This window comes from Acipenser ruthenus, chromosome 19 (genome assembly GCF_902713425.1).
Source record: "Acipenser ruthenus chromosome 19, fAciRut3.2 maternal haplotype, whole genome shotgun sequence".
In the NCBI taxonomy this organism is placed as follows: domain Eukaryota; kingdom Metazoa; phylum Chordata; class Actinopteri; order Acipenseriformes; family Acipenseridae; genus Acipenser; species Acipenser ruthenus.
The window spans coordinates 28,304,281-28,330,027 of NC_081207.1; the positions used below are offsets into that span (position 1 = coordinate 28,304,281).

The 25,747-nt window shown below is 35.5% G+C and overlaps 1 protein-coding gene across 5 annotated transcripts in view; it reads left to right on the top strand.

Annotated features, from left to right (window-relative positions):
- Positions 1-25,747, top strand: part of znf536 (zinc finger protein 536) — a 142,822-nt gene that overhangs the window by 21,744 nt on the left and 95,331 nt on the right. The window contains exon 1 of one of the 5 annotated variants that reach the window (XM_058992742.1): positions 8,431-8,510. The exons of the other annotated variants lie outside the window; for them this stretch is intronic. The gene's annotated coding sequence lies outside the window, so the exon portion shown is untranslated. Of the gene's footprint in view, positions 1-8,430; positions 8,511-25,747 lie in introns of those variants that run through there. 5 annotated transcript variants of the gene reach the window in all.

Below are 25,747 nucleotides of genomic sequence, written 5' to 3' on the forward strand. Positions count from 1 at the left end.
CAATGTACTTTAATTTTACTGGGCTTGCTTGAACCAGCATTTACCAACCCTTGAACCAATATTGGCTTGAATAAGCAGCGCAATGACCATCTCTGGCCAGCTTGAAACCAGTGCTGGCCATCAATAGAATAAAGGGGAACATGTGACAGTTAAGGATTAGAAACCAGTATACTACAGGAGTGTAAACACCTCTGTAACCACTTGTAGTGCTTATATAAAAATATCTGAGACACATTTTAAATGTGGAAAAGCCTGGCCAATGTAACTTTGCTTTGGTTTTACAGTTAAAACAGAATAACTTGTTTTTTTAAATCCTTCTTTAAGGAATTCTTTGCCAGACTGTTATTTTAGATCCGCAACATCTCTAGGGAGAAACAGGTATTATAGTGCCTGAGGCTTTTACTGGTCTGAGCTGTGTAGCCGGTTTTGTAAAGCCATGAACTTTTAATGTAGGTGATTCACACTTGTGTGTGACACCCAGGGTGAAAAAAAAAATGGTAACAGGTTTTAATTATCAATGAACAAACACAGCTTTTGAAAGTAGTGCTGAAATAAAGCAAAACTGATTCTCTGATAGAATTTTCTGAACTTGACGACTAATGACAAACAATGCAGTTCTAGGTAAAGCACACAGAGGCATCTTTGTTACTTACGCAGATGTTACACATTTTGTGATCAATGAGTTGGCAGTTTCGTCAGAGAGCCACACAGTGACCGCTATATTGGCCTTTGCTCTCCCATTGGTTCTGGGTAACAATGAATTGGGGTTAGTTTACCTTATTTAGCTTCAGTGACCACTGCTGGTGTGACGTCCTCAGTCTTCCCAGACAAGGCCCTTGCCTCCAGGGTTCAGTAACTTGGTAATATCAGTTTCTTAGGTTAGTTAGGCAGGTGAAAACAGTGACTGACTTGACAGTGGTAACAGATCAGCCACTGAGCTTCAGTAATCCTGATCAGTAAGTGGGTTGCAAATGTTAGGCAACCTTCAAAATGGGCATTTCAAAATTGGACAGAAAACCGAGAGAAAAGGATCTTGAAATATGTAAAATGTAAGCTTTGCCTGTCCAAAATATAAGTTAGGTCTTTCTTAGATAGCACTGTTTTGTCACACTTTTGGTGCCGGTTTAAAATTACTTTGCAAATTTGGGCCCTGATAGCTTATACAACCGCTCTACATAAAGACAACAACAGATCTTTCTGTTATTTCAATGTTTTAATATAATTGAAATAATTATCATTACATGTACTGCAAGTGCCCCTAACAGCAGCTGAGACAGTCACACTGTACATCTGGCTGCACAGCGCTTTAATAATTTAGTTAGCCAAACTGTGATATATCATTTGCTACTTTTGACATCTGATATTGAAATTTAATATTGCATCAATACAAATGATGTATCGCTAGACACTGCTGTGACTGGGATGGCATTGCATGCATGAATACATGAGATGCATTACTGTAATTGGGATTAAAGGGTGCCACTGCCTACTATTGTATATACCCTAAGATAGCAATATATTACAGACATTAAAAGTTTCATCAGAGAAATGCTCAGGTCACTTCAACAAGAGGTGTTTGGTGACAGAAATCGTTGTGTAAGCTTTCAAAGCTATACAAAGTGTACAATATGAGATCACATATCCGACACTTAAGAAAATGGGGACCCACTTCTTTACAGCTCTGTTCAATCCAAGTTCAACACGCAGGATGATACACCCAAACACACCCCTGCAAATCTGGGAAATTCAATATGCTTGTAATTGAAAACACCCCAGAGGAAAATTGTCATATAACTGGGATATAACGCAGGTCATTTGAAGCGGTGCTGTATTTTTTAATACATGTTGTCTACCCAGTTTGAAATGACCAGTTTGAATGTCTCTTCTGCACTTCCCAATGCAGCTCTAACTATGGGCTCCCAGCCAAGACTGGCAACTCCGCGCGACCGTGATTCAAACCAGCAGGCTCTCGATCACTTGACTCACCCTGCGCGCCACATGACAGTGTTTTTCTTAGATGAGCCACTGGGAACCCCCTGAAGCATTTCTTTTTTAATCCACCTCTCTAATTTATGAAAGTATTAAAACCTATTTTGCTTGGTAGTACACATTTTTGCTCAGTTACAGTTAAGTATATTCAATTAACACAAATCAAATATGCTTGAATTTAGTGAAGGTACCATGTGAAATTATGCCATGCCTTTATAGTTTTTAAAGTGTGTTTTAAGTTTCCAGTAAACCGGGGCTAGGAACAAACACCAGGATATTTTTCCATTAAAAGCCCTAACTCCATCATCTCTTTGTATCTAATTCTGCCACACGTTAGCTGTGAAATGCTGAACAACATATGTGCCATAACTTCCTTTAACTATTAAGATGCATTTACAATTACTAAGGCCTTGACTATTACCACACTCTCACCACTTGCTTTTGCTGCCATTTTGAAATCTCTACAATCCCCTAAAGTGGCCAATGCAATTTCACTAAACCACCCGTACCTGTGTTGTGTCCATTTATCCTTTAGAGCGGCTAACCCCACACAGCTTTTGTCCTAATAGGGCCTCTCAGCCACCTCTATGGCAATTGTTAAAGAGAAGCCCATATTTGACAGGTAGTATTGAAGATCGAGATTCATGACTGAAGCGGTGGGATAGCTACTGTGCTTAACTACAGATATGACAGGAGATAATTAACTTGTTGGAATTTTGTAAATGTCCCAGTGTGGTCTCAAACTTGATTTCTTACACTCTCTTCTCATCTTTATATGGGGACATATGGAAGACGCAAATAGCCTCATATGAAATTGAAGACATTTTCAATGAAAAATATATTTATTATGTGTCCAAAACTACTTTCAATATTTTCAGTATTTTATGCATGAAAGGGTTATAAAGATTAATAAACTTGCTCTAAAAATAGCTGTGATATATATATATATATATATATATATATATATATATATATATATATATATATAATGGTTTCGTTACACAGTGTGAAAAAAAGCAAAGTAAAAAGTTAGTTCATAGGATCCCTGGGCATTAACATGCATTTATAATACATTTCTGCAAGCACAGCTGTTAAAAAGGGTTTGTATTTTTGGCTTGTGACTGCAGGAGGGAGCACTCACTCAAAGGCTATCTAAGGGAAAGGTGTTACCCTCAGAGGAATATCAAAACAGCAGTCTTACCACCTGCTTTGCTAAGACTGTTTCAACAGTACTGTACCTTAAACATAGGATTCAATATATGTGTGACATTTATTTTTAACCAGCCTGTATGGAGTGACTATTTTTATTCTAGTTCTAGTTCCTTAAAGTATAACAAAATTGGGCTATATCATATATATATGGACTTGAGAGGAGAGCTGTAGTAGAAAATGGTTACCGACAGGGGTCTATAATGCCCGAAGCCGGGAGGTAACAATAGTCTTCCCGAGGGGCATTTAAATTTCCACTATGGCTGAGTCTACAGTACATATTTGATATATAAATCAGTCAAGAAAATAAGTGAGGCAAGGTTGGATAGAAAATATGACTTTGTATTTTGTTTAAATATAGCTCATACAGCATATGTAAATAAATGTGAGTTATATATTTTGTTTAAATATATCTGATGCAGCATAAGTAAATAAATAAATAACATGCATAAATAACAGAAAATGTTTTTTGAAGTTCATACCATATATTAGCAAAGATATTCTCCGTCTCTGTGTGGTTTGCCGACTGCTGTGTAATCCAGTTTATATCCCGCCCGTCATATTTGTTTACATCGTCGAATTTGGTTTGAATTTCAGAAAGTCAGAAAACAGTGACAGTGATGTTTTAATCACCATTTTAGTGTTTGGAGCATCCTTCTTTTGCAGTATGTTTTGTAATTCATTTCTGTTAACTCACAGAATCAGTGTTCAGCCATTTTCTCTTGTGAAGAGTGCAGGGAAGAAAGGCGTTCTTTTGAAAAGGGGCGGGACTGACAGTGATGTGAACCAATCACATGACAGACTTTTCTCAATTCTCTCTCAATAATTTGTTCTTTATATCCTCTTAAGATTTATTTAGAATTCCTTTTTCTGTTTTTTGTAGTCATTTCTATCAGAACAGCTTATTTTTATCCTTATACCCAGTCCTTTAGGAATTACTCTTTTAGTATAGATAGGATGTGCAGATGGCATATGTAGGTACTGATGCATATCAGTAGGTTTTGAGTAAAGATCTGTTTTAATAGATCCTTGATCACATTTAACCAAGGTGTCTAAGAATTCAGTTTCAGATTTGGTCCACCGTAAATCCACCGATGTTAGGGTGAATATCATTTGGTAATTTGTGAAACTTTACAAGAGATTCTTCTCCATGTTTCCATGTTCCAAACATGTCATTCAAGTTTATTCAATAACATTTCCTCCCATTTGCCCATATACATGCTTGCAAAATGCATACCTAATTTTGAGCCTATTGCTGTGCCATCATTCTGTTTGTAACTTCTATTTCCAAATGTAAAATAACTATTTTCTAAAACTATCTTGATCATATTTAATATTTCTTCCGTAGGTATCATGTTCTTATCTACTGTATTTCCCAGTGCCTCTTTACATGCTTCTAAAGTTTCATGCCTGGGAACACTGGGGTACAGGGATTTTACGTCCATGCAAAATAAAATGTAAATACATGTAAAATAAAATATAAATATGATAATATCAGACCTTAAGGTATAAAACAAATACCCCTCCTTATTGTTTATGTTTTTCATTATTAGTATAATGGAAACTGCAGGAGACAACTGTTAAACTTCCTTTAAAACCACATAAACAAACTGGACAGGCAACAACGTCTTATGTTTTACCGATGAAGTCAAGTGCAAAACCCTAATGCACAGAGCGCTAACCTAGGGCAAAGTGCACAAACAAAGGAACCATGATGTTGTATACAACAGTGTGTGAATATGGGATACTGCGGCTTTAATTCCAGTGATATCGGCTGCACTGCTGAAATATTGATCATTCGTTTACAAGCATGCCTAAAGTAAGTAATAAAGGATGTGTAAAATAGACTTCCCTTTGTCTGATCACCTTTGGACATTTCGAAGGTATATTTTTTTTACATTATTCTAACTTTGATCCCTTATAATTGGATTTCGTATAACTTTTAATACCTCCCTGATAACCTATATTATTTCAGATGTTATACACATGGTTTGGAAGCTTGCTGTTTTATTCCTACCTTCTTAGTTAAAAAAAAAAAAATCCTTTTATCACACAATGGGTAATTTATATCCATTACCAACGTTTTCAATCCTTTTCAGTGGTGCTGTCAGTGCCTTTGGCACAGTAATGATTAATGTGGTCTAATAATAGTGTGCCATTATATTTCCTTTAGTAAAACATGTACCAACATCCTATTCAGCTCCACCAAATTCATAGCTTCTTATAATATTTTATTTTTCTTTCTGGAAGGACAAGATTGCTATTTTCTCAGGGCTGATTGTTAGATTCTTTGAACAATTTTTGTTCGGTTTTACATTTTATGACCTGTAACTTTTGTGAGTTGGATTAGAGTCCCTGATGTTATGATACTTAGTGAAGTGGAAGCTTGGCTAAAGAGCTGTTGTACCTGTGCTGCACAACTAAGTGTAAGTAAAGAAGCAGTTCAATCACAAACCTTGCTTCTGTTATTAGGAGCCTGTTTGGTCCTCAGAGCTTTCTTTTATGTCTGTGGTTTAAACATGAATATGTGCTTCGAGCTAAAACGTTCTATTTGAAATCGTATTTTCCTAATTGCATTTCAGATCAAGGTCAGAAAATAATTATTGAAAAAAAAAAAAACACATATTTTCTAATTCACATACCGGTACCATTTGTAATCTTTATATGCTTATATGGGGCAAACTCACCTGAATTTTGAAGATTAAACAAATCATTTTGCACATCAGACATTATAATTAACAGAGTGATGGTATATACTGTACTGATTCGCAGATAGCAAAATAGACCGAAAGATCTTTACATGGTTTTGGCGTACATGGTTCGGGACATATGTGTACCACAAATGAAATGCTGCTAACCTTCTTATTTTTCAAATGAGGTGCACGAAACAGGGTGTAAAATTTACTGACATGTTGGATCTGGTCATCCATAGTGTCAGTTTCCTCATGATGAGTCAAATGTATTTTAAGAAGAAACTGTTCAATTCTTTCTGTACCTTTAAGTGGTTAAGCCTGCTCTGAGTGTATAGGATCCACTTTTGTGACCTTTTTTTTTTGCAATTCTGTAGGGCATCATGAATTAAAAATGATTCCCATTAATAGGTTTTTGTCTTAACTTATTTAAAAGAAACTAACTTCATGCACCATGGTGCAATCTAGAATTTAGAGTCGTTCAAATGGGAGCAGTTTGTTTGACCTAGAATTTGAGGAATAATCTTGACAAAAAAATAAAATAATGAGATGAATCTTATCAGTATTCTCAGAACTGCAAACCTCATGGGAACAGTCCAGAACTAGTCTTAGTCCAGTCTCAAACCTGTTTCATGAGCTCTATTTAGACCTGACAATAAAAAGACCTCCACTTATTCCTGCAAACACATTGCAACAACCATTAGTGGGTGCTGCTCAGTAATGTGGTTATTCGGTGCTTGTAAAGAACTGTGAGATCCCTTGTGATGAAAGGAGTAGTAAGCTCTATTTAAAACACCGCACCACTGTAAAATAGGGCTAGTCAGTCATTAGTCAAATGTGTTTTCTTTATTTATTTATTTATTTTATTATTATGTCCTAACCTGAAGAAAACTTCAGCTCCTTAATAAACATTGACAGAAGTTTGTCAGTACCCAGGAGCATTCTTTTCCCAGCTTTACTGAAGGTTAATCGAGGATGTGTGAGGTGGGGGTACAGGGGGGTACTCACCCAGCCCCTTATGAAGACATTCTTTGCCCCCCTGATCGGAACCTATGAGAACATCTGCCCTCACTCAATTAATCAATCACTCAATCAACCAATAAATCAATCAATACATAACTGTGCTACTTGAAAGCAATACATAATAATATTAATTATCATAAGCTTTTGTTATCGTGCATAAGGTTATATTCAACTAACTAACTGTATTTGTCTCTTCATTCTTCAAGTGGCATGGCTACTTCTTGGAGAAATATTTATGCTAGTTAACACACCTTGATCCCCATTTTGAGTTTCAGTCATTGCGTTTCCTTTGCCTTTGCTTGTGCATCACAATACTGGAGGTCCCGTCAGCTCTAACATTTCATTTGCAATGGCAGCTCTCTCATCAACCAGGTTTTCAAACTGGGGGAAGTGAAGCACAAGTAGGTCAAGCGAACTACCCACCAGGTCACATAGCGAGTGAGTGGCTGAAATAGAAGTGAAACCCAGGATCTCCTGGCTCTTTATCACTGTGCTGTGACCACAGTGTCTTTCTGGGATGATATTCATCAAATTAGAGGCGTCAACTCTCATATGTTTCTGCTTTAAGGAAGCATTTTAACTCGTAGTTAAACCTTTTTTTTTTTTATTAACAACCTGTATGAAAGGTTACCACAAAAAATGAAATAAAAAAAGAAGCAGCATAGGATAGTGAGCCAGCCAGCCAGCACAACTAAAAACTTCCTTCCTAAAAAAAAATAAAAGACAAAATAACCAGCTTAGGTGCAGTTTTTATTTTTAAGATTTAAATTAATAATAATAAAAATAAAAATAAACTTCAAAGTATTGAGTGTAAAATAATTATTGCCACATTTATTTTAAACTGATGATTTAATGGTTTATTTTTTCCATAGTTTAGTATTCTGTGCTTTTGACTGCCCGGTTTGTTTACATTCCCAAAAGGTATTTCTTGCTGCAAGGAAAGCCTGCTTGCTGCTATGTAACTGAGCTCAACAGGCACGCTCCTGCTACTACAGTGCCAGCAGTTGGAGGAAATGTACAAGCACCAGTACAGTTCAGAAAGCAAAGCAGAAATTAAAATGAGGATTGCCTTTATTCCACATGCTGTTTTTATTATGCTGCTAACTTTTTACAGGAAATTCCTACAGATCTCGTATCTCCAAGATGAGCTCAGGGGACAAGATATATAAATGCTATATTTACATCTCAATTCAAGTTGTTAGGATTTGAAAAGTATACTTTATACATATCTTATATATATATATATACAGTATGTAGATAGATAGATAGATAGATAGATATGTATACTAAACGTAGATGTGGGGTGATGAGAGATACTGCCCCAGTGTTGTATTATCTGCAAGTTAAATATAAGGAAGCCACATGGTATAACATTGCTAATTCCTATTTAATCTCATAAGTGCTGTGGCACAGGGGGTCACTTTCTTAAAGTTACACAGTTTTCTTTTAGAACAGCTTATTGTCTAATTAATATAAGATGATCAGTCATTTGTACATCTGGCAGATCCAGCACAGAAAGCCCTAACACAGGGAACTATTTGTGCTCAACTGAAGTAAGCTGGAGGTCAGTTGGAAAAACTTGTGCATTTGCGAATTAAGGTTAGTTCACCTAGTAGATATTTCTTACAGATTGCTGAAATGTGTTCTCTATCATAACATAAATATGTTGAGGAGGTGTGGATAAATTTGGCATTCATCTGTTGATACAAAAGTCTTAAAATGCTTGCTGCGTTTTTATTGATATCTATTAATAATAAAAGCAGTAGGCTAAACTGACACCTAAATACAGTAGTGGGATTGTTTTAGAGTCAGAGGATGACGTTAAATGAATATGTGTGAAATATTTGAAGACAGTGGGAAGATATTGAGTGTATAGTTATGAAGTGAAGCATTATGGCACAGTCTTTAATAATTAATACCCACATTATTTTGTAATGCGCTTCTGTACAGTCGTTTCAGTCATGCTAATAAATGGTATTGGGAGGGTCATGGAATTTGGTGAATGCATAGTGTTAATGCATTTACTGAATTTGTATAAACATACAGTATGTTGATATAATTTGCACACTATGGCTGTTCTGGAAATGGTATGTCTTAAAAATGTTGTACTTGTGAATTTTCATTTGGTCTTTAGAAGAACCTAAACCTAATAATGTTAAAAAGCACATATCTATAAGAACTTATTGGAGGCTAGTGTGTATAATATCATTTAAAATTTTACTGCAATACACTAATAAAGTGATATGTGGGGTAAAAGTTATACTGTGTATAAAGATTTTTAGGTAATAAATGGTCACATAAGAATCGATTGATTCCACTGGTGTAAATTGTAGTTCTAAATCAATTTTAAAAAGTGATTTCTAATGAGGTTAATACCTTATAATGACCAGCTTCTTCCATTAAATAATGCCGGCTGGGTGTTAAAAAAGATAGATGTCAATCAGAGACATTATTATGCCTGTGACCAACCCTGATAAGCTCTCAGTGCAGGAATGAGGTGAGTCACACCTGATGAGCTACTTGCCACTTGGAACATATTAGATGGGACTTCTTGTTGCTGTGTCAAGACAAAACCCCATGGCATTCTGCAAATAGCTTGTGATTTCATTATTAGGACAAAAAATGGAAAGTGTTGTAGAAAATTTCTAGTTAATGCTAAGTCTGTCTGTTTGTCTTAAGAAAAAAAAAAAAAAAAACAATGAGACATGTACTGTTTCTATAAGTACACACGTCAATAAATATAAGGCATAAGAAACAGCATGGGATAAAGGGTTTTATTTTTAAAAATCACAAAAATCATCTGCGAGCGGAAAAGCACTATGGAGAAGGATGGAGCTGTGGTGTAAAAGAGTTTGGGGTCTATTTGAGGAACACCACAGTTCAGTACATTAATGAAATGAAGATTCAAGACATAGACACTGTGCTTCTTTGATAAAGGTGATGGCCGTGGTCAAGGAGTGCCTTATCTAGCAATGCATATAATTTGTTTGGATATGGTAATAAAAGTGGAATCCATAATATTATTACATTGTTTATCATTAAAAGTTCCCCTAGTGAAACCTCTCTATCTTTCGTTGTGCTGATGACTATGGACTGGTTGGTTATGCTCTCAGGTACTGACCTATAAAAAGGCCCTTTAGGAGCAACATTAATCCTGCTGTCCAAGAAAACGAATTATATATAGATAGATATTTGTTAGTAGAATTCATGTTTTTCTCCACCTCACTGTAAACTAAGGCATTTATTTTAATGATATAAACAAGGCCTATCTTAATGCAGCAATACTGTTAAAATGTTTAGTTTTGTGTTATTTGAATCATACCTTGTCTGTATTTTCTTTTTTTTTTAATCTGGGTACCTTGCTGAAGGAAAATAAAAAATAAAAAAACAGTTTTTCATCTGATAAAAAGTTCTTAAGGAGCGCTTTCAGTTGGTGAGGGGTCTTTTGGAGTCTGCTCTCTTTGATTGATATGTGAAATAATTTTCTTTCTTAAGATATAAAAACAGCCCTTTTGCTGAGCTGAAAGGTGGCTATTGTCAAGCCAAGAACACTTTGTCAGGAAATAATAAAGTTCCCAAGCCTGTGGTACATGTAAAAAAATATACAGCTATTGTATAGGAACTTTAATTTTACTTGTGAGGTCATTTTAATCCTGGTGTATTTGTATAGTACCCACACTGTTGAATAGAAAAGCTAATGCAAAAAACACCCACAGAAAGTAAAAAACCTAAAAGCTAAAAAGACTTTTTGTTGAAAACGTATAGGGAAGTATTTCTACAAAGGCCTACTTCTAATGGGATCTGGTTTTATAACAGTAGTTTAGAACAAAAACGTGAGGTCTGAGAAAGTGAATATAACTTGCTTTGAAAACACTCCTTTCTTTCTTTCTGACTGGCCAAACAAAATGTCTATAGCACTATATTGGCAAAACGCAATAGATTGCATAAATCTAGAGGAACTACAGTATAGAATCGTTGTTTTTCATATGAGTAATATTTGTTTTGGGTGGACACTTGTGTGTGAAGATTTGCCAAAAAGAGCAGAATTCTGACCGTTTTTTGATTGTTTCGGTTAGATTTTTTGAGTTGCAGCTTTGAGCTGTAAATTCTAGGCACATTTATGCAAATGAATGAGACACCTACATCCAGTGAAATTCATGGCAGCTGTAAAATGGAATTCAATTAAGACACCCCTGAGGTGTGGTAATTGATCCACAGAAGTATTATTTATTTATTTATCTCATCAGTACCGGTACTCAGAAGGATTTGAAAAAATGTTGTTGTTTTTTTTTTCTTTTTCTAGCACATGTAAATAATCAGCACCCGATTTTTGTTTAAACAATTCAACTGGGTGTAAGTTTACTGTGTGCACATTAATGCATCTTATTGAACTTGAAATTGACTGTGGTGCGAATACAACACCTAATATACAATAGCATGGTATATGCTAAATACAGTACAGAATATAGAATATATACTACAGTGCACTACAGTTCTATTCTGTATTCCAAATAATAAATACTCTTTTTTATTATTATTTAAAAGCTGTATTTATTTAATGAAAAGTATTTCTTTATTTATATTGTATTATTTTAGAACCCTTAATAATTTGTATTTCTTCTGGGTATGATTTTGAGAATCTGCAGCTTGGCATTCAGTATTAACATTATAAAAATATCGTGAATACATTTGGGTACATGAATTAGGTAGTAATTACCCTGTTGGGGTTAACCCTGGTGTGAAATGTAATAAAGCAGTTAGCATCGTCCTTTGGAACTGTATGTGCATTTAATGTGATTAGGAAACTTCCTTACTCTCTTTGTACCTTGCTTTCTGCACAGCCTCCTCAGCTTCTGAAATGTTTCTGAGTATAAATACAGATAATAGCTTTGTTCTGTTAGAGCGCTTTCCGGTGAAATACTATCTTATAGAAGATCCCCATGTTCTCTTTCATCGTTTTCTATTCGCCAGGAATGGTAACCCAACTGAAGTGCGGCTATTTTCCCTTCGAGGTCAAGGGTGTGAGCTGTCTTGCAGTACACCTAGATCGGGGAAACCCATTTGAAGTGCCATTGTTTTGAGATTTTTGCTTCAAGTCTTTGTTTAAAACACTTTGTGTTCAGCCAAAGAGCAATTCACTCCAAATTTCATAGCATTCCTCTTCTTGGTGTTTCTATAGGGGTTGCAAAACCCTAACAAACCTAGCTGGACATCCCACTTGTTACTTAATTAAAACACAGGGCATTAGGTAGAATTCTTTAAGAGTACAATATCCACTGGTACATTATACTTTTTTACTTTGGAGTCGCAAAAGTCACAGTGCTATTTAATTACTGTCAGCTGAATGAATGCTGCTCGCCCCCTCCCTGATATAAAATTCTTATTAATTTGGTATGTAGGTCACATTACAGTAGTGTCTAGTTATTGGACATGGGCTTAGATAACTGTTTGTTGAGTATTAAATGGTTTTACTGCCTCAGCACACTTTTTAACTGGTATTTTTCACACAGCTGTGCTACTGAAAAGAAGCAACACTGCAGCAAATATCACCTCATTGTTAATGTTCTCCAAATTATTTTACATTTTTTTAATTTTTTATTTTTAAGTGCTGTTTTGAACTTTTTTTTCATAACCAGTAACCAGTATTTAAGAAGAAACAGGAGCATGGTGCATTTAAAAAATAAAAACCTGATAAGTCGTAATCAGAAATAAAGTCAATAGAAAAGCTACTGTTTCTTTTCACTATCACTGTTTGGTTTTGGTGACCTTGTAGTTTATTTCCAGTATCCAAGTTATTTGTTCTGGTGTATTCCTAAACAGAGGTTGTTATTCTCTTTTTCAGAAAATGAGCACAGATGGTGATTGATTTTTCAAGTGCTGACATCCCTGCTTGAGAAAAATGTTCCCACCTTCTTTGTGCTCAGCAAGTCAGGCAAACTAACATGATGATGCGATCATCAGTTTCATGCCGACATGCAGGACTGATTGACAAGGCAAAAATGATGCATAAACCACACATTCTACCAGTGTCCTCTTCTTCTATTAAAATGTACTATGTTAGTCGTTTCATATTAAACTGTGGAGATCACAAGTTGTTTTAGTCGTAGGAGTTGCTTTGCAGCCGTCTTAATATCACAGTGGAAATTTGTAACAGCTCCATTGAGTCAATTCTAAAGCTAAATGATGTCATTGGCTAACTAGCCATTCTCAGGCCATTGCTTCTGTTTGCGTGACTAAATACATACAATTAAAGCCTAGCACTTCTCAATCTCTATGAACTCATTGTTATCCAGGGTTCAAGTACTCAGATAATGGGCCAGAAGAAAACAGGCGTATCATCAGCCCACAGCCACAGAGAGCTGGTTGGTAAAATACATTTCTCATTATCTGATGCATGCCTTTCACAGAGAACGATGCTTCTTTTCTTTTGTTCACAGATGTTTTATGCAATCTGTGTCATATTTAACTAAGGATTATTGTATAAAGTTGTGACAGGGCTGAAATCCCTGGCATACCATAGGTTGAGGAAAGAATTTCTCTACGCAGACTATTTCATGACAAAAGCCATCATCTTAAAAAAAAAAAAAGTAAATAAATGCATGCAATATTACAAACAAAGTAGGAACATCCAAACATGGATTATAAAATTGCACTGTGCAGGATTAAATAAAATAAGACTACAATGTTTGTGCTGGATTAAGTGCCACAACAGAGAGTATTGTATTCCCTCTACAGCTGAGTTAACATTATGCATATGTAAAAGTATTTGTGGAAATTAGTTAATCAATATACTATTGCAATACAGCAGGAAACAACCAGTTACTACACTTTTCCTTCAAAAAGAAAAGAAGCTGTTCTCTATTAAGCATTCTGAGATGTTCTATTTACAGTTTTGAAGCATTAGTAGTCTTTCTGTTTAGTTAACTTTGTATAACAATGGAGAACTCTGAACCTATTGGTAGAAAACTGATTCTAGAAAAGGCCAAGTACAGTAAAAAGACAGTTATAGGTGTAAATATTTGCTTTCTGGAGCTAAATTGACAAATAAGGGGTAGGAAACCTGACCAATGCAGAGAGCTGCAGTATGGAAAAAATGTTTCATGTATATCTTGTGTCAATTATCAGTTTCTCAATAAGCAGTGCTATATTTAACGGTACATTATTTAGGACACTCTGTGTTTAAGACAGTGGGTGGCCAGCAGGTAGGGACATCTGTACCCCAGACTTGAACTATAAAAAAGGACATTGTAGACCTCCATGGCAAACGAAACCAAAAGAAAACTTTGGATCAGTTAAGTGCAGCCGGAAGCTACAAGTGAATGATCGGGAAGACAACAACTACAGCAAGATACAGGTAGAAAGAGATTATAACTCACTTAATGCAGGAAGCTGCCTTCATCAAAACAGTGAAGGGGGTTTTGCAGTAAAAAACACAATTTACCAAGGATCCAAAAGAACGCTTAATGGTGATTGTATAGAGTACGATTTTTGGGAATGTTATTTGGAATAGAAATTAGGCTGCCTACTTTTACAATACAGTACATTCAACCAGGGAGTTTTGCACCTTTGCGTAAGTGAGAGCTGTCCAAGGGTTTTATAAGGGTCACAGCATAGACCATCTGAGTTACATTTTGTTTTCAGTGGGGTCCTACTGCATTTCTAGATGGTCCCATCATTTTATATGACTCATCCCGGGAGGATTTAAAATGAATTGTCTCTGTCTCTGTCTTTGTCTGTGTGTGTGTCTATAAATATATATATACAGTATATATTCAAGGCATCTGAGTCACTTGTCTTTCTGCGAGGGTTATAAATTAAATTACATGAACATAATTGAAATAGCACTGGGATAGAAACTAGCACATGACAGGACATCTAAAAAAAACATGTTGGGGCTTAAAGGGGAGCAAAAATGCTGGAAGACTTTCTGATTGAATTCAAAGTGACCTCATCTTTGAAGACATCTTTCAGAGTCTGACAAGTTCACAAGCTTTTGCATTTACGAGAGATCCTGTTACAGTGTCCTTTGGAAAAGATCATTTACCAGCTATCTTTTATATAATCTGTGGTTTTAGCCTATTTCTAAACCTTAAAAAAAAATAAAAATAAATAAATAAGTATACAGCTGGTTCTGCATTAATGTCAACTGTTGTTTTTTTCTTCTTTTATTTTATTGCCTTTGGACAGGAAAACCATGATTGGCTCAGTTCAATCTTTCTGGCAGGCCACACATTTTGACATCTGTTCCCTTCTAACCATTTTAACTAATCTTGATCAGGAGATCTATAGTTAGCACCACAGTACTGGCAGATTTTTAACATAGAGTTCAATGATAAAAACTCTTGACAAAAGAAGGATGATTTTTAAATTAATGGTCATAATTAGAGATGGGTCTGAAACCCTGATTACTTATGCATTCAGCTCTTGATGTAATGCAATAACCAATGGTATTGCCTTTGCTAAACTATAATATTAATGTATGAAAAGTTTGCAGAGTTGGGGTAACTTGCTACTTAAGTAATGCGTTACTGTAATACTATTTATTTTGCCAATAACGAGGTAATATAACAAGTTCGGTTTTTAAAAAATAAACGAGTTAGTCTCGTTACCTTTTCTCTGTTGTATGCTTACATTAGCTGTATTTTCTTTTTTAACCCCTATGCGCCAGACTGCTCTAAAGTCGGTGCCTCAGCACCGATGACATATAATAAGCCATGGTGCAATCAAATCAGTCTTTCTGAGCCTTTTTTTTGAATAAGGCTAGGCACTATAGGAATATCCCTACATGCCAATCTTGATGCTGCACTTCAAAACGTTATACAGGAAACTCCTCTATCCAATGCATATTTTGAAGTTTAATAGGACAAGATTGAGAGGAGTCTCATACTTGACTGTACGTACCACTTTTATTTATTTGTGTGCTTGCTTACAGTGGCGGCCATATTTATTACATCACCCCATTATTTTTACGTTAACTGCTTTATCACCACATAGTTAGTTTTTCTAAAGACCTTATTTTGTTTTTGTTTTGTTATTGTTGATTTGCTATTCGTGGTTTTAATAAATTCTAACATTTGTGTGATTTTCTCGTCATACTACAAAATTATTGAAAACCAGGAAATGTACAGTACATTATGTTTCTGTGCCAAAAATGAAATGTATTCATACTACAAACATTTTTAAAACCTGTTTGACACAGTTAAGAAATGAATTACCAGACATCCTGTTAAACAGTAAACAATAGCCACAACAACTGTTTCGCAGGACAAGACAAGAGAAAGAAATATAACGAGTAAAATAACGTGCTACTTTTTTTTAAATTAAGTAATAAGTAATGACATTATATGATTTTTTCCTGAAGAAACGAATAACGAGTGATAATTCAGTAACATGCACAATTCTGGAAGTTGGCAAGGAGTGGTGATATACCATAGGCATGTGGAATCTGCAGCAGAAGTGGTAAATAGTGAAATGGATGCATACAAAGTTTTCAGTTTTAACAAAACAATAATTGGATCGGTCTGATTAAAAAAGAAAATTCCAATCGGCAAGAAGCTGTTTTAAATTAAAAAAAAGGATTGGAACAAAATAAATGAAAGTGACACATCACAGAAATCTTCATGCAGATTACTGTTAGCTTTTAGCTAATTCTTTACAGACTTTGTTTTTTTTTCTTATGAAATAACAGGTGGATACCATATTGAAAAGAGCAGAGTAAAATGCTGTATTAATGAACCAATCCACATGCATCTGTTGTCCTGTCATTTTGTTAGAGAACACTTTAATCTAAAGTCCATCCTTTTTAACCCTTTCTCCCATTTTAATGGCATTATGACAATCCAAATGTACAATCGTAAGTTATTAGTTGCAGTAAATGTAATGGGAAGAATGAAACATTAAAAGGATAGACACTGAAAATCACAAAGCAACAGTAGGTTAGCAATCAACATTTTGGATTCTTTCAGAGTACATAATGTTAGCTGTGTGATGAACAAGTCAAGATGGTAAAATGACCAACACATCCTTGAACGAGACAGTCTAATCCGGGATATGGGTCTAGTCGGTACAAGCAGTGATTGTCTGTAATGGAGATGGCGGAGTCACGTTCAGTGAGTCAAGTACAATAGCTTAGCATCCCAACTCTTTGGTAAAACATCTAAGCTCAAGATGCCATGGTGAATGCGTTTGTACTGCTGCTTTCTTCATTTAACCAAGACCTCTGGCCCGCCCCATTACAGGAACCTTCCTGGAATACGTTTTGGTATAAATGGGTTTACAGTTACCGATTCATGATTACAATTGGTCTTTAAGCCATTCTTGGTGTCTCTTGTCATAAGATCATTTTGTATAGGCATCTCTTTTTTGCCTAAGGGTTTTTTCCCCTTTATTGCTGCTTACGAAAGGTCTCAGACATACTCAGATGTCTAATTCAAAAAAAGCTACCTGTACATGCTATCATTCTTATTTTTTTTTAAATGACAGTAATTCCAAGCTCCACAGTAGACAACTGTTTTTGAGTGAGCTTAGTATTCAGTCAGTCATTGTGCTGTGTCATTAAACCGATTCAATCTAGACAAGTCAGATGTTTCCAGTATTCTAAAGACAGAAAGACATCATCTTCAGAGTCATGTCCCTCCGATCACTCGCAGAAGAAAAAAGTTAAAGCAGCAGGACTGTTGAAAAATCACTGGAAAGAAGAGCTCCCTTTCTCAAACCAATACCAGCTGCATACATAATACCACACTGTTAGTGTTAAAATAGGTAGAAACCTGAGAGATGCAGGAAAAAATATATTTTTAAGGGACACACCACCACCAGGTGACGCGATATCGCATTAGTATCAATGGTAAACAATAACACCATAAAGGAAATAGAATTTAGCCCCAATATCATGTTATTTCTGCATACAGTATCTTTATTGATAAGTGTTTATATTTTTGTTTGAGATGTTTATATGAACATAATTCTTTACTTATCTTTCAATGGCAGCTCTGTTAAGGTTTGAGAAAGCAATATTAAGCTCAGGGAATTCTTAGTATCAGAGGGATTAGGACGACTTCTTATCAATGTGGGAAACAACTGCCTTTGTGTATAAAGGTGATCTTAATTCGCAAGTACAGTACTGCTATAGCTTCGATTTCTGACTACAACTTAAATATAACAGCACTATAAAATTTTTTTAAATGTCTTCCCTGGACTGATAACCATACTGTACTTATTTTATTTTTATCAGGATAATGAAAATAAATTACTGGTCCTTTTAAAAAACTAGATTCAATGATAGCACCTTTTTTAGTTCCATGAAAAAAAAAACAGTAGCTGTAAAAATCAACAATACAAAATTAGCATCAAGAATAATTTGGTCAGTGCAGTACTTGGAAAAATTAAATAAAACAAAACAAACTTTTATTATCTGGTTTAACTGTGATGGGGTGTTCGGCATACATATCTCTAAAGCCATCCAATTAAATGGCTCTTCAGTTCCACTGAGCATTATTATGGAAAAACAATACATTATTCTGCAGACCATTTGATTCGATAATCAGCCAGGCTAAAAAGTGATTACAATATATCCAATAGGAGGCTGTGTGGTCCAGTGGTTAAAGAAAAGGGCTTGTAACCAAGAGATCCCCGGTTCAAATCCCACCTCAGCCACTGACTCATTGTGTGACCCTGAGCAAGTCACTTAACCTCCTTGTGCTCCATCTTTCAGGTGAGACGTAATTGTAAGTGACTCTGCAGCTGAGGCATAGTTCACACACCCTAGTCTCTGTAAGTCACCTTGGATAAAGGCGTCTGCTAAATAAACAAATAATATATCAGCACACCTCTCCTCAGCAATGCAGCTGCTTGGAAAATAGAAGTCTTCACAAATACTATCAGCCTGTCTTCTTTGCCTTGAATTCAGTGGTATCAGATCCAGTTTTATAAAGCAAACATGAGCTCTATTTTTAGTACTATTATTGTGTTGTATTTTTATTTATTTGAATGCAATGGTAATGGAGAACAGATGACATCACTCTCAATCAAAGGTATATCTAGATCATGTAGGATAACATAATATGTATACGAAGAGTGGAGAACATGCTAACATCCTCCTTGTCAGAATCGTGCAAGAATGGTTTGGCATCTTCGATGGCCACCTGTGATGGGGTACACCTCGTCCCTGTATTATTATTTGTATATTTTGTATTATTATTATTATTATTATTATTATTATTATTGTTGCATTGTGTTTTTATACAGGCGGACAAAGCCGTCCGTCTTAGTTATTATTTGAGATGACGGCGAAAAGCCGTGTGTTTGTTTAGTTTATTTATTTAAAAACCTCATGCAGCCGGTGACCATCTCCCGAGTTAATTAATTGATTAATTGTTGCTAATCGGGAGATGGTCACCTGTATAAAACCTGCAGCTTTTCTGCGCTCTGGGAGAGAGAGTTCAGGGAGTAAGGAACGAGAGAGTTAAGGAGAGAAAGAGGTTAAAAAGAAACAACTGCTATTGTGCTGGAACAGCCAGCACAATATTTGTGAGTACAACTGTTTGTGGGTTTGTTTTGTTTGGCCAATGTGCCCTTTTGTTTGATGTAAAGTGTTTTGTTTATTATTTGATTTATTATTAAAACCCGAGCGCAAACGCGTCTCGTTTCCCCTACCTACCTTTGCTGCCTTTGTTTTGTGTTGCTTCTTCCTGGTCCGTGACATCAGCACTGCAACCACTCTTCCACACCACCACAATCCAGTTGAGCATGTGGTGGTTGAACTAGTGAAACTGAGAGAGCACTTTTCCAGTCTCTCTTTTTCAGACTGCCCATTTTTCCCAATTGGGTGGTGGTTTTGTGTTGTGGACTGCTGTCTTCTGAAGCTGTTCCAATCAAACCTGGATTCAAAGCCAGGTCCCCAGAGGTGAAAGCTTAGTGAATTATCCCTCTGCACCTCCCAGACCATTCTGAATTATTTATCAAGACTGTGATATTACACTGAGAGCTCACACGAACAAGAGCACAGATAATGCAAAACATACACTCAGTTTATAGGCTGGACCCTTTAAAATATTTTTTTTTTGCGATGATTAAATTATAAAGGTCCTGCAGAAAAAAAAAAAAAAAAAAAAAAAAAAATATATATATATATATATATATATATATATATATATATATATATATATATATATATATATTTGTTAGAAATCAATGCTTTTGTGCTCTACTTTTTAAATTACATTTTACTTTTTTTTTCATTTCCAATTTGTACGTAATGCATTTTCCATGCGTGTTTTAAGGCATATTATTAGTTCCTGAACATTCCTCAGGAGGTTTCTCAATTGGAATTCTTGATTTTCTTTGCATAGAATACTCCAAAATAACAGGCAAGATTACTGTGATCAAACTAAACTTAAGTCAATGTAAACAGAAAGAAAAGCTTTTCAAAGCAGACCTAACACAGAGAGGACTTAGAGATGGCTCTGGTATACTCAGAAGACCTGTGTACTGAAGGAAAAAGCTGTCTGAATTAATGAATGCAGCAAAAAATGAAGAAAGCGGCATTTACCAGTTCTTAAGAGGTTTGTAGTGAATTATGACATGATGAAAAAAAAAAAAACATTCTGATTGACTAAGAGGAAGGCTTGAGATGCCCACTACATCATTTGGCTTTTAAGTGTTCAAGTGACTGATATACCCCTACCAGAGAACTGTACAGATCAACAAATAAAACCTCATAAAGCAATCAGATGTGGGTCTTGAATGTGATATAAAGATACAGGTAGCAGCCAGTGCACTGCGTTTATAGTTTTTTGCATTTATCTTGAATTAAGGCTTTTTTAAAAATAAAGGATTTGGGAGATTAAAATTCTTGCAAACTGATGAAAAAGCTCCCCTTCAGCTAACTGTGGAAAGAGAGAAATGAATGAGAGAAAGAGCAACGTGATTGCAAAGGGACATTTATTTCAACAATCGTATGGGGAAATGTGACAGAATTGATACTAGGATTAAACTTGATGTACCTAATAACCTGTAGAAATGGAGCACAGAGAAATGGAGCGACAAGGTGGAAAGAACAATGATACCCTTAAACTGCTTGATCAAATTGAAACCCTTATCTTCAGCTCCCTGAGCCCCAGGAGGGGGGGAAGGTGGGTTCTGATCCGGTGGATTCTGACTCAAAGGATCTCAAACCAGGGCTATATTTACAGTCAAGGACCGATGCAGTTTGATAACACCGCTATAAATGATGAAAACTTAATGAAGAGGTAATATAATGATGTAATGAATACTGTTGCCCAAGGTCAAGGGGAACAGCTATATAAAGACATTGAGAAGATTTTGTTTTTGTTAAGATTTCATTCTAAATGCTAGAACCTGTGGGGACTTTATCTTGGGGGGGGGGGGGGGGATTAAACAAGTGATTAAAAATTGAGAAGGTTTGATTAACACAAGCGAGAGTCTTCTGGAGCCAGGTACAATCAATACCAGCTCCAGTGCACGATCATGTGTGAGAGCTGATTTCATATTCAGTTAGAGGAATTCTGTAACTCCAAAGCGAGGTACAATGAGACATTGTTTTAAGGGAATCCAAGCATGAGGTCTGTTTCGTTTATCTAAACTATCCGCTCTGTATACATCTCCATACTCTTATATACATTCAGAGGTGGCATGGCACGCAGAGAGTTCTGTTTTAACTTTTGGAAATAATAGGTGTTATCTAAGCTGCAACTCAATTCGTAGTTCTGGTCTTTTGTTTGTGTGATTCCCCTCTGTAGTCCCTGTGAAATATCATTGTGTTATATATGCGATAAAACCAAGAACAACTGGAGGAATATCCAGGAAAATATTGATGATGTAAATGCCCATGTTTAAAAGAATTGCATGATTCCTCATTGTATTGTTTTCAATTGCAAACTGCCGTAACAAAGCTGTAACAGCAGTGTAGGTTTGCGAACCAGAGTTGTCTGATGATGTCTGTCGGCTATCGTAGTGGAACCGAGGGTGTGGTATGTACGTGACAAATCTCCATGATAATAAACCTGAATGCCTCTTGGAATGAGTTGCTCTTTTACTCAGATGGGTAATGTGCTCACTTAACAACCGTGTGATCCCGGATGCTCATCTACCCTGCTTACAATGTCTAAAACTGTCAAGAAGTGGGAAGCATTTAAAAAATAAATAAATAAACAAATTAATAAAATTAATGCACTGCTAGTTTTGCTAGTGTTTGATTTGCTTCATTTTTGATCAGTTGTCCATTTATCACTATTTCAATCGTGTTAGAGGGGCTATAGGAAAAAAATCAATCATTAAAGACTTATTTCAATCTGTGACCCCTGCAATCTCTTTAGCAAGCCATGGTTCAGTTAACTGGCACACAGCGGCAGTCCTGCAATGGAAACATCGTAAAACAGATGGCAGCTTTACGTTTTTTTTGTTTAGTTTTTAACCAGCAGTTTTTTCTTTTTTCTTTTAAAAACATCATTAAAAAAAAAATTCTGATGTTTACACTTACAACCTCACAAGTAAGTTGTTTACAGTAGAGATGATGTTTAAGGTATTTTACAGTTATGATATTTAGATAATTGGAGGGGGTTTGTTGATATTACAGCAGAGTTACTAATGGAAAATGGCTCAATAAATATGTCCACTTCCATGGAAAGTACAAGCTTGGTTAAAACAAAACAACACAAGAGGGGATATCTTTTAAGTGAAATCATTTCCTTTTCTTAATCAAAAGATGACAGCGCTCCCATCTGTAAAGTACTGCTACACATATATGTTTCAAAATAGTCAGCAGAGCCTGAATAACATCTTTCAGCCTCAATTGACTGGACTCACTTAAAACAAGAATTCAGGAAAAGGCGTCTTAAATTTCCTTGCGCGTTAACGTATAAGTGTATAGTAAACTGCACTTTCTGCAAGAGCCATTTCAACCTTGGATTAGAAAAAGAAAGTCTTTAAAAGAAAACATATGTCTGTAGTTGGATTGTGGCGGCCCATATCTTTTTATTATCCATGAGTACGTTTTTAGGCAGATATTTGATGGCCCGCATGTCTTTATTGCACATCTATCTTTATTCCCCTAAATTAGCTATAGCGGGTTCTAGGATTTGAGATGACTGCAGTGGTACCTTGCTTAAGAATAATTGCAGCATGTGTCAGGAAAGCACTGTGGCTGTTGGGGAGAGCATGTCAGAGTCTAAAGAGTATTACTTTGAAGTGGGACATGTGCACTTGCTCTGGTGAATTACAGGAACTGAAAAACCCAAACATTTGCTCAGGAATGTTTTAAACAACCCGTACTGCACTGAGATACTGCATTTTATTTGGATTGCAAAGTTTTTTTGCTATTACAAAATCCTTGTAGATTAAAAAAAAAAAGTATAACTTTTGGATATCACTAGACCTACCAAAAAGATGATAAGAAAAATCTGAAATGATTTACTTTTTCAGAAGTGATATCGTATGTTCCATACTTATCAAATATCAGAAGTGATGTCTTCCACTGAAATACATTTAATGTGATTTTTTCATAGCATTCAGTGTCACCCAGTGGGTTATTGTTGTAATTACAACAATAATCTTGAAGTTAGTTTTGTAAACATATAATATGAATATATGGTAAAAGGAACTCTTTGTACCCATGAACAGATTATATAGCCATAGCCAAATAATATACAATATTTATTTACAGACATTATTATTATTTATTTATTAGCAGACACCCTTATCCAGGGCGACTTACAATTGTTACAAGATATCACATTATTTTTACATGCAATTACCCATTTTATAGTTGGGTTTTTACTGGAGCAATCTAGGTAAAGTACCTTGCTCAAGGGTACAGCAGCAGTGTCCCCTACCAGGGATTGAACCCACGACCCTCCAGTCAAGAGTCCAGAACCCTAACCACTACTCCACACTGCTGCCCTGCAGTAAGCAAAGTTATATATCATATGCCATAGGTCAAAATGAACTACATCTTCCATAATCACGACAGTGAATCCAACACTAAGAGGTTCATGGGTCATGACACCATTATATTTCTTTTGCATGAGCACCACCATATTCTATAATCTGTAGGGTTTGTCCTTGTTTTATTTACATCCTCTAATCTTAAGGAGACCTGCACACTTAGACTGTAAGGAATGTCAGTTTGTCTTCTAATGGTGCTGCATTTAACAGGGCAGTTAAAAGTTAACATTATTTAGAAAGAGTTCATATTTATAGGCATCTGCTGTTACTTAAAGCTTCTAAGACAAGTTGGAAGACAAACATTGTGTCTTAAAACCTCACCTCCGTTTTCAAGTTCTATAAAACGCTTTTGTGGAGAAACAGTGGAAAGAGAAGAGCTGTGCTGAAACCAAACAACCGATGCATTTTACAGAAATTGTTTAATCCCTCATGTTATAAATCTCTTGAAGAAGAGAGGTTAATATTCCAGCGCAGGCTATCAAGTTCAGAACCCGATTCTGTAAACATGTTTTTAACAGATCTCCGAGAATGTGATTCATCCAAAAACTGAAGTAATCAAAAACAATAACTGCTTTAAGCATAAACTTTTCAAACTGTTCTAACGAAGTTTGAAATAATAATCTGTGTGTGGGCTCCGAATGCTGAGAATGCAAACATTTCACAATAAAAGTTGTTTAAATAAAGACCTTGGCTGGGTTGCTGAAAGACAGTACATGCTGTGTTAATTATGCACACTCATAAAAATAAACTTCACTTATAAAATATGACTTTCTATACAGCAGGATTTAACCTATAAAATATCACGGTGGGTGTGTTGAGGGTGCGCATCAGATGTGGATGTATTGTTTTTTAAAGGGGTGGAAGAAAAAAATTAATTAAATACTATATATCCAACAAAGAACCCAGTGTTTACTCTGTGTTTAAAGGCTTTCGAATTCCTCTGCGCTATTGTATTACATTATATAGAGAAAACGTTGTTAAGTGCTTGGTTTATTATTCTTTAATTTTGTGAAAGGTAATATGCTTAAAAGAGACATAAATATATAGGTACGGTATAAGTTGCTATCTGAAACTGTAAAAATGATACGTTACAGTTTTAAAATGCTTACTTTACTTAACCATGGACTTGAGTTTAAGCTGCTGGGTGGCCCCTTCTTTTTGCCTTGTTAACATAAGAATAGGGGTTAGCTGGTTTAAATTATTCTGTGCAGTAGCGTGGCAGGGGCCGTTGTTATCCTCTTATAACTTCAGGGTTTTTCTTCCACTTATTTCTTTATCACTATTCAAGGTGCAGGACCATGAGATCACAAGATCAACATTTACAGCTCCAGCTTTTACAAAATCGCTAGCACTTACTAAGTGTTGGTAATTCAAATGTAATTACATGCAAACTAACACATGATTTTCTACTAATATGAATTAATCTTACATTCCACACCTATCCACATTAGGTTAATTAAACCCACTCCCTAACTTGAATTAATTGTTATGTATTTGAGTCTTGAAACCCAGGCTCAGGTAAGAGAATAATATAGTTAGTAAATAACGTTTAGGGCAGTGTTGTGTGATGCAAGATGTTTATCTACACTTAATAATGTGTGACATCATTATTTTTCTTCTTCTAAATAAATAAATGAACAACTAATACTACTACGACTACTACTACTGTTACTACTACTGTTACTACTACTGTTACTACGACTACTACTACGACTACTACTACGACTACTAATAATAATAATAATAATAATAATAATAATAATAATAATAATAATAACGTTTTTATCTTTTTTTACTGCATGAAGGGAACCCAAGAAGCAGTTTTAACTTAAACAACAACAAGACCCTGAAGTCACTCTGTATATTATATTACT